This window comes from Palaemon carinicauda, chromosome 23, assembly GCF_036898095.1.
Source record: "Palaemon carinicauda isolate YSFRI2023 chromosome 23, ASM3689809v2, whole genome shotgun sequence".
Classification (NCBI taxonomy): Eukaryota; Metazoa; Arthropoda; class Malacostraca; order Decapoda; family Palaemonidae; genus Palaemon; species Palaemon carinicauda.
Window position 1 is genome coordinate 112,442,474 of NC_090747.1, and position 9,930 is coordinate 112,452,403.

Genomic DNA, 9,930 nt, shown 5'->3' on the forward strand with positions numbered 1-9,930 from the left:
TGCATGTACACTTTCACAGAGAGAGAGAGAGAGAGAGAGAGAGAGAGAGAGAGAGAGAGAGAGAGAGAGAGAGAGAGAGAGAGAGGGGTCGTATTAAGAGAGTAAGGAAAGGCGAAGTAGAGAGAGAGAGAGAGAGAGAGAGAGAGAGAGAGAGAGAGAGTGAGAGAGTGAGTAAGGAAGAAGAAGAAGAAGAAGGAGAGAGAGAGAGAGAGAGAGAGAGAGAGAGAGAGAGAGAGAGAGAGAGAGAGAGAGAGAGAATAGAAAAATATATACATTACAAAACTCAAACAAATCCATCCAAAGAAAAGGCAGAGAAAACTATACTTGCTCAATCGAGATGAGATCTGACCAGTCTCCCTTCTCAAACGATTGATGCTAATGCCCAGGTAGGGTTCGGGGGAAGAAGGAACGTAATTATACGACGTCTTGAACGGACTTCTTAAAGGAGAAAGAGCCTGGGGGAGACTCAAAGGTCCGGAAAAGAGCGTGGGGACAGGTACTTCCATAGAAGAATGTAATCCAAGGGATAGTGATTAGTTAATGATGGTAAAATTATTGGATTTAGTAGTTATGATAGTAAATGAAAAAAAATATTGGTTTTAATAGTTATGATAGCAAATAAAAAAAAGTATTGGTTTTAATAGTTATGATAGTAAATGAAAATTTTTATTGGTTTTAATAGTTATGATTGCAAATAAAAAAAATTTATTGGTTTGTATAGTTATGATAGAGAAGGGAAAATTAATTGGTTTTAATATTTAATGATAGTAATTGGAAAATTATATTGGTTTTAATATTTAATGATATTGAATGGAAAACTTTATTGGCTTTAATAGTCAATGATCGTAAGTGGAAAACTTTATTGGTTTTAATAGTCAATGATAGTTAGTGGAAAAATATGTTGGTTTTTATGAGTTAATAATAGTAAGTAGAAAAATATATTGGTTTTAATATTTAATGATATTAAATGGAAAACTTTATTGGTTTTAATAGTCAATGATCGTAAGTGGAAAACTTTATTGGTTTTAATAGTCAATGATAGTAAGTGGAAAGCTTTATTGATTTTAATAGTCAATGATAGTAAGTGGAAAACTTTATTGATTTTAATAGTCAATGATAGTAAGTGGAAAATTATATTGGTTTCCATATTTAATGATAGTAAATGGAAAAATTATTGGTTTTAATAGTCAATGATAGTAAGTGGAAAACTTTATTGATTTTAATAGTCAATGATAGTAAGTGGAAAGCTTTATTGATTTTAATAGTCAATGATAGTAAGTGGAAAACTTTATTGATTTTAATAGTCAATGATAGTAAGTGGAAAACTTTATTGATTTTAATAGTCAATGATAGTAAGTGGAAAACTTTATTGATTTTAATAGTCAATGATAGTAAGTGGAAAACTTTATTGATTTTAATAGTCAATGATAGTAAGTGGAAAACTTTATTGATTTTAATAGTCAATGATAGTAAGTGGAAAACTTTATTGATTTTAATAGTCAATGATAGTAAGTGGAAAACTTTATTGATTTTAATAGTCAATGATAGTAAGTGGAAAAATGTGTTGGTTTTTATTTTTTCAAAGTAGTCTTTGGAATGATTAATCTGTTTTTTTGTATTTGTTATAAATATTGAAATGTGAATTAATCTTGTTTGATGTATTTATTAAACATATTTAATTGTAAATTAATCTTGTTTTATGTATTATTATAAATATTGAATTGTAAATTAATCTGGTTTTATGTATTTAATATAAATATTTCATTATCTTTCGATCCTTGATGGTATAATGAATGAATATTCAAGTTGACTGATAGAGTAATGGATGATGTTAAGTTGATGGAATTCTAAATGGGATAAATGGTAGTGACTGGATGATGGTGAATGGGATCAAGATAATCAAAAGACTGCTGAATGGAGTTATCTTAGTTGATGTTGTAATCACTGGAAATTAAGATAGTTAATGGAACAATAAATGGGGGTTAAGATAGTTAATGTATTGTGAAGGGAGATTAAAACAGTTGGTGTTATAATGAAAATAGTGAGAATAATGAGTGGTTTTAAGGTACTTTTAGAAATAGTGACTAGTTTCATAATAGTTAATGGAATAGTGAATTAAGTTTTAAGTATTTTAGGGATAAGAAATAGGATTCATATACCTAAAACGGATAGGATACCAAAATAGTGGATAAGTTAAAAGTAATTTAATGGGATAGTGATTAGGATAAAGTAGGATATTAAATAGTGAATAGGTTTAAGGATTCAACTTAATGGACGAAATAGTGAATAAGTTTATTAAAAACTGTGAACGCTAGAGTGTTTAATGGCATAGTGAATAATATTTTTTTTAAATGTACTGAATAGGTAATTTCCAAGAATGACTCTCGGAAAGATAATGGTATTTTAGATAAGTTTAAGATAGCAAATGGTATTTTAGATAAGGTTAAGATAGCTGATGATATTTTGGATAGGTTTAAGATAGCTATTTGTATTTTAGATAAGGTGAAGATAACTAATAGTATTTTAGATAATGCTAAGGTAGGTAATGGTATTTTAGATAAGGTTAAGATATTTAATGGTATTTTAGATAAGGTTAAGATATTTAATGGTATTTTAGATAAGGTTAAGATAGTCAATGGTATTTTAGATAAGGTTAAGATAATTAATGGTATTTTAGATGAGATTAATATAATTAATGGCATTTTAGATAAGTTTAAGATAGTTAATGGTATTTTAGATGAGATTAATATAATTAATGATATTTTAGATAAGGTTAAGATAGTTAAGGCTATTTTAGATAAGGTTAAGATAACTAATGGTATTTTAGATAAAGTTAACTAATGGTATTTTAAATAAGTTTAATATAGTTAATGGTATTTTAGATAAGTTTAAGTTAACTAATGGTATTTTAGATAAAGTTAAGTTAACTAATGGTATTTTAAATAAGTTTTATATAGCTAATGGTCTTTTAGATAATATTAAGATACCTAATGGTATAGTGAATTAGTAAGATAGTTACTGGCATAAAGTTCAAGTTTAGGAGAACAATCTAAAAAAAATCATGTTGAATATTCATCAAAGTAAACAAATATACTGTTAAAAAAACCGTAATTTTAATCGCAAAATCTCAGTAGAAATATACTGTTCCCAGCCGTATTTCAGTAAAATAGAGGCGACCGTAATTTTACCCTACTTTGTTATTATCTTTTACGGGTTGGTGACCGTAATATCACTCCTTTACGTCAATATATCCGTTTTTAAAAACGGTGAATGCCTGGAAATATTTATTCCAGGATTTTTACCGTTTACTTTACGGTAAAATTTTAACAGTGTACCGATTAAATTTATATATATAGAAAGAAAGGCATATTTTAATCTGAATATGACATTTGGACCGACTTTTTTTTTTTTTTTTTTTTTTTTTTTTTTTTAATATTAAAGATATTCATGAGAGTTCTGCCCAGGATCATTTAAATATAAAACTGGAAATCCACAGAATAGTCTTTAGCCAGGAATTTCATTTGGTTATTTCGACCTAAAAGTCGGATAAATATATATTCAAACGCTGTTTTGATTTCCGTGTTAGGCATAGGATGTTTTCTTCTGATAAAATTAAATTATTTCTTTATGTTAATCATTTCTGTTTAGCATTGATAGAGGTTATATGATTAATAATATGATAATAATAATAATAATAATAATAATAATAATAATAATAATAATAATAATGATATTATTATTATTAGTAGTAGTAGTAGTAGTAGTAGTAGTAGTAGTAGTAGTATTAGTATTATTATTGTTATTATTATTATTATTATGATCGATTATTTATTATTTTTTCAATAGTTCTTTCATTAATATTCTAAAAAATACCTCTTATTTCTTTGTTTTTCTCAAAGCCCCCGAAAAAAATATTATTATTATTGTTGTTGTTGTTGTTGTTGTTGTTGTTTAGAATATAATGAGTTTTGAGTGTCTGACTGGATATTTAAAAGAAATTATTTTGTGTCTCCATTCTTTATTACTTATGTACTTAAGATAATTTGACATAATGAAAATGAAAACACTTATCTGTATTTGCAAAATTCTTTATAAAATCACGAAATTCCCTAATCACGAGAAGTTTCTTCAATACCTAATTACATAAAGAGATTTAACATGGGATTATAACACTTTCCAAACCAGAATTTATTTTGCTGATAACTTCAATACAATGACATACATACATACATCAAATTCATCATAATCATCAACCGTTACTAGCCCACAGCAGGACAAAGGCCTCAGATATGTCCTTCCTCTCGCGTCTGTTTATATCTGTATGCCCAGTTTATACCGACATTTTATCTTAGTTCGTTAATTTATCGTCTTCTCTTCCATCCTCTGCTTCTTTTGCCATCTATAGGTACCCATTCTGTTAATCTTAATGTCCATCTGTTATCTGTCATTTTCATTATATGTCTTTCCCATGTCCATTTCCTTTTCTTACAAGTTGTTAGAATATCCTCTACTGCAGTTTTCTCTCGTATCCATGTTGCTCATTTTCTGTCTCTCAGTGTCATTTCTATCATTATTCTTTCCATAGATCTTTGACTTTTAACTAGCGCATGATCTAAGCTTTAGTAAGGCTCTTCAAAATTTCTGATTCATAAGTTAATACTGGTAGGACCATTTGATTACCAGAAATACATAGACTATATACATACATACATACATACATACATGTATATGGTTAGAGAGCGTCATAATTAGCAGTTCCGTTTTTTTTTTTTCTTTTTTTTTTTAACCTCTATAAGTTAATACTGGTAGGATCATCTGATTGCATACATACATACGGTAACTCTCATGTATCATAGTTACTACTACCAACATTACTGTTATTATAATCATGAATAGGATTTTATTAATATAAGTACTATTATTATAAGTTTTTTCACAATTACTACTTTATAGATATGATAATTGACATTACTATAATTTCCCATTTACTATCATTACTGTTATTACAATCATTATTAATACAATTTTATTAATGTTATTACTAATATTATCACTGATTTTACAATTATTAGTTCTATAAATACATACATATCTGGTTTTGACGTTGTTAATAGTTTATATAGGACATCTGTTTTGATGCTGTTACTGTTTTTAGAATGATATATTGTTAATTTATTCTCATCATTTATTTATTTCCTTTCCTCACTGGGCTATTTTTCCCTGTTGGAGCCCTTGGGCTTATAGCATCTTGCTTTTCCAACTAGGGTTGTAGCTTGGCTAGTAATAATAATAATAATAATAATAATAATAATAATAATAATAATAATACATGCATATATATATATTTATATATATATATATATTTATATATATATATTTTATATATATATATATATATATGTATATATATATATATATATATATATATATATTATATATATATATATACATATATATATATATATATATATATATATATATATATATATATATATATATATATATATATATACATATACACATCTATATGGTTAACAGAGTTCCGAATTTTTCTTTTGGAAAAATGTTTCGTTCTCCATAAGTAATTAGAGTAAATTTTACCTCTTTACTCTCGCTTGAACATCAAATAAATATTTACTGGATTCAATAACTTAATCCTTAATGAAAGAAAGTTACTACGTTGTTATTCATAATAACAACTGCTTATAATTGGGAAAATTATAGTTATGTCAGTAATCATATCTCAAGAACTAATTATTGTGGAAATAATATCAAAGTACTAACATTAATGAAATTGTATTAATAATGATAGTAATAGGAAAATTATAGTCAATAAACATATCTTTAGAACTAATAATTGTGAAAACAATGATGATAATATTAATAATATTAATACAGTGTTATTGATAATGATTGTAATAACAATAATGATAGTGATACAAAAATTGTAGCAACGTCAAAAATCATATTTATGGAACTAATAATTGTAAAATCAGTGATTATAATAGTAATAACATTAATAAAATTCTATTAGTAATGATTGTAATAACAATAATGATAGTAATAGGAATATTATAGTATTGACAATTATTATATCTGGAACCTAGTAATTGTGAAAAAAATTATAATAATAGTAATGATATTAATAAGATCATATTAATTATTATAATAACAGTAATGTTGGTAGTAAAAACCCTGTTAGATGAGAATTACCGTTTTAATTGTGAAATAAATTATAATGATATTGATAAAAATGTATTAATAATAATTACTACAACAATAGTGATACTATAAAATTGTATTAACGGAATGATATATTGTTAATTTATTCTCATCTATTTATTTCCTTATTTCCTTTCCTCACTGGGCTATTTTTCCCTATTGGAGCCCTTGGGCTTATAGCATCTTGCTTTTCCAACTAGGGTTGTAGCTTGGCTAGTAATAATAATAATAATGATTATGATACCAATAATGATACTATTAAACTGTACTGATAATAATTATGATACTAATAATGATACTATAGTCCATTTCTTTTAGCGATGCATATTTGCACCGACTCGCGGCCGTGCCCTTTTAGCTCGGAAAAGTTTCCGGATCGCTGATTGGTTGGACAAGATAATTCTAACCAATCAGCGATCAGGAAACTTTTCCGAGCTAAAAGGGCACCGCCACGAGTCGGTGCAAATATGCATCGCTAAAAGAAATGGACTATAGCAATAACTATAATTAATGAGAATTACCGTAACATTTGTAGATGAATATGACTAATGAATATCATTCCAAGAAAATTACAGCTTTGCTTTATTGATCCCCGCAACAAAAAAAGCAAATAATTACAAGTCGTAATTAATTACACATCATTCGTGTTTTGTTTTCAATAGCGTTTGGAATTTTCCAAGGTGGGGGGAAGGCATCTGAATCCTATTTTTTATTTTTACTTTGTTTTTACTTTTTGAATTTTACTTTTGAATTTTTGAATTTTTATTATTTTTTTACTTTATTTTATTTTTTACTCTTTCCATTTTTACTTTTATTCACATATTTTAGTTTTACTTTTTTAATTTTTAATATTTTATTAATACTTTTAGTTTTTAATATTTAATATTTATTAATCCTTTTTTTAATTTTTAATATTTTATTGATACTTTTTTATTTTTACTTTGATGTTTTTACTTTTTTAATTTCTACTATTTTCATGTTTACTTTTTTGTTTTTGGTTTTTCATTTTTACTTCTTTAATTTCCACCTTATTATTTTTCGTTCTTCCTCACAAAGCGTTTTTAGATGATCTTTTGCCGCGAATGAAATTAAGAAAAAAAAATCAATTACTAAGCATAATCGATCACCCATCATGGACCGTTTAATTTTTTTTTTTTTTTATTTTATTTTTTTTTTTTGCAGTCTCTTCGTCCTTATGTTTATAGACGATGTTTTGCTTTCAATACCAAGAACACTCCATTGGGGAATCTTTAATTGTATTTAATTTTATTTTTTTTTTGTTCTTTCTCGCAATGTCTCTTCGTCCTTGTGTTTATAGACGATGTTATGCCTTTAATACCAAAACACTCTATTGAGGAATCTTTAATTTAATTTTATTTTTTTATTATTATTATTTTTTTTTTTTTTTTTTTTTTTTTTTTTTTTTCGTTCTTTCTCGCAATGTCTCTTCATCCTTGTATTTATAGACGATGTTTTGCCCTTTAATACCAAAAAAATCCATTGAGGAATTATGCCGACTGCGTTGTCGCTTTCGGCAGAATTAATTGTGGAAAACATCATGTGTTTTTATAGCGCCTTCCTCCTTAATCGCCAGTAATGCGCGATACTTTCATTAAAAACTTACACTCATTATACAAATCTGTCGCATAATTAGACGGATTCCGGGATGACAGGGGCGTATCCCGCGCGAGATTGTGGTACGGGAAAATGACCCGTCTGTACCCTTTACTTGAGGGTGATTTTCCTCCGCGCCGACTGGACTTTTCTAGGGCACTCCTGTCTTTAACTCGCAGCGTGTCATTCGTTTTGTGTACCAAGGCTTGATAAGGGGTCCAAAATACGCCAGCCTTTTTCGCCGACTTTGGCTCCAGCGGCCCCCCGCGCTAAGGTCGAGAATCCGACGGAAAAAAATGCCCCAGTTGGTCTCTATTTACCTCCTACCTAGTGATATTAGACCACTTATCTTACAGCGATTACAAGTAGACGAGGACGTAGCGAAAACTATGGTCCCTTTCCGTTATTTTTCACCGCAGGATCAACTTTGGATCGCAATGCTTCTTCCACGGGGGCCGGGGGGAAATCGCGAGCTATCCCAACGACTCTCGCGCGCGGAGTGAGCGAAGACATTTGGGAGCGGGGGGCGCGCGCGCTCCAAAAAAAAGAGAATGAAGAGGCTATTTTTCCTAATCTAATATCCCGAGTAAGCTGCATGGAGGATATAAAGCCGAGACAACAATTACTAACACATGCCTCACGCGGAAATTGGCTCTACTTTAAAACACTCGCACGTTTTGTCATTTCCGCCCCGACCGGGTGGGAAACAGCCGTGGGTGGGGTGGGGGAGGGGAGGGGGGATGGGCCGCCTATGCTAAAAATTAATCACCTGATCCGCCTTCGCTGTTATAAGGCCGTTTAGTTGTGCAAGTTAAACACACGTCGTTCCAATGCTGGCGGGGAGATACAAAAAAAGGACGTGTCTGAAACCTGATGCAGTTGTTTTCAGACATTTTTTCCCCTTTCTTAGACTGCTTTTTTCCTTATTTAGACAGCTTTTTCCATTTTTAGACAGCTTTTTTCCTTATTTAGACAGCTTTTTTTCCATTTTAGACAGCTTTTTTCCTTATTTAGACAGCTTTTTCCATTTTTAGACAGCTTTTTCCATTTATAGACAGTTTTTTCCATTTTTAGACAGCTTTTCCATTATTAGACAGCTTTTTTTCTTATTTAGACAGCTTTTTCCCTTATTAGACAGCTTTTTCCATTTTTAGAATGCTTTTTTTCTTTGTTTAGACAGCTTTTTCCCTTTTTAGACAGCTTTTTCCATTTTTAGACAACTTTTTCCTTTTTTTCAGACAATTTTTCTCTTTTTCGTGACAATTTTCCCCTTTTCGGACTTTTTTCCTTTTTTCCCTTTTTCCCAGACATTTTTCCCCTTTTTACGACTCTTCTCTTTTCAAAATTCATTCGTTTTGTATTTTTCCTACGCCCGACGACGCGAGATTATGTTGAGTGCTTTAGGTAGTAGCCTAATTGTCTCTGTGTAAGCTGGAAAAAAAAAAAGTGTTTTTCTATTTCCTCGCTGGTATACATTAACGTGGTGAAAGATTTTGTGCCTCGCCATGATCAGCTAAGCTGTACTAGTCAGGGTCACCCATACTAGGTTGGTTTCCTGTGGCTGATCAGACAAAAGTCTTGCTTCATTACCAATCTGCTGTGGCCAGCGTGGTCACGAAAATGGCCAAACCCCTGAAATGACCAAGACATGTCTGAGACCTTTGCCCTGCAGTAGACTAGAAACGGCTGAATTTGTTGTTGTTGTTGCTGTATAAGAATAAAAGCTAGTGAAACCTGTTATTATCATCATTATTATTATTATTATTATTATTATTATTATTATTATTATTATTATTATTAAGCTGCAACCCTAGTTGGATAAGCTATAAGCCCGGGGGCTCTATTATTATTGTTATTATTATTATTATTATTATTATTATTATTACATGCTAAGCCACAACCCTAATTGGAAAAGCAGGATGCTATAAGCCCAGGGGCTCCAACAGGGAAAATAACCCAGTGAGGAAAGGAAACAAGGAAAAATATATGGTAGACAGCAAGTGGCTTGACTACAGTATATATATATGTATATTATATATATATATATATATATATATATGGTATATATATACAGAATATATACATATATATACA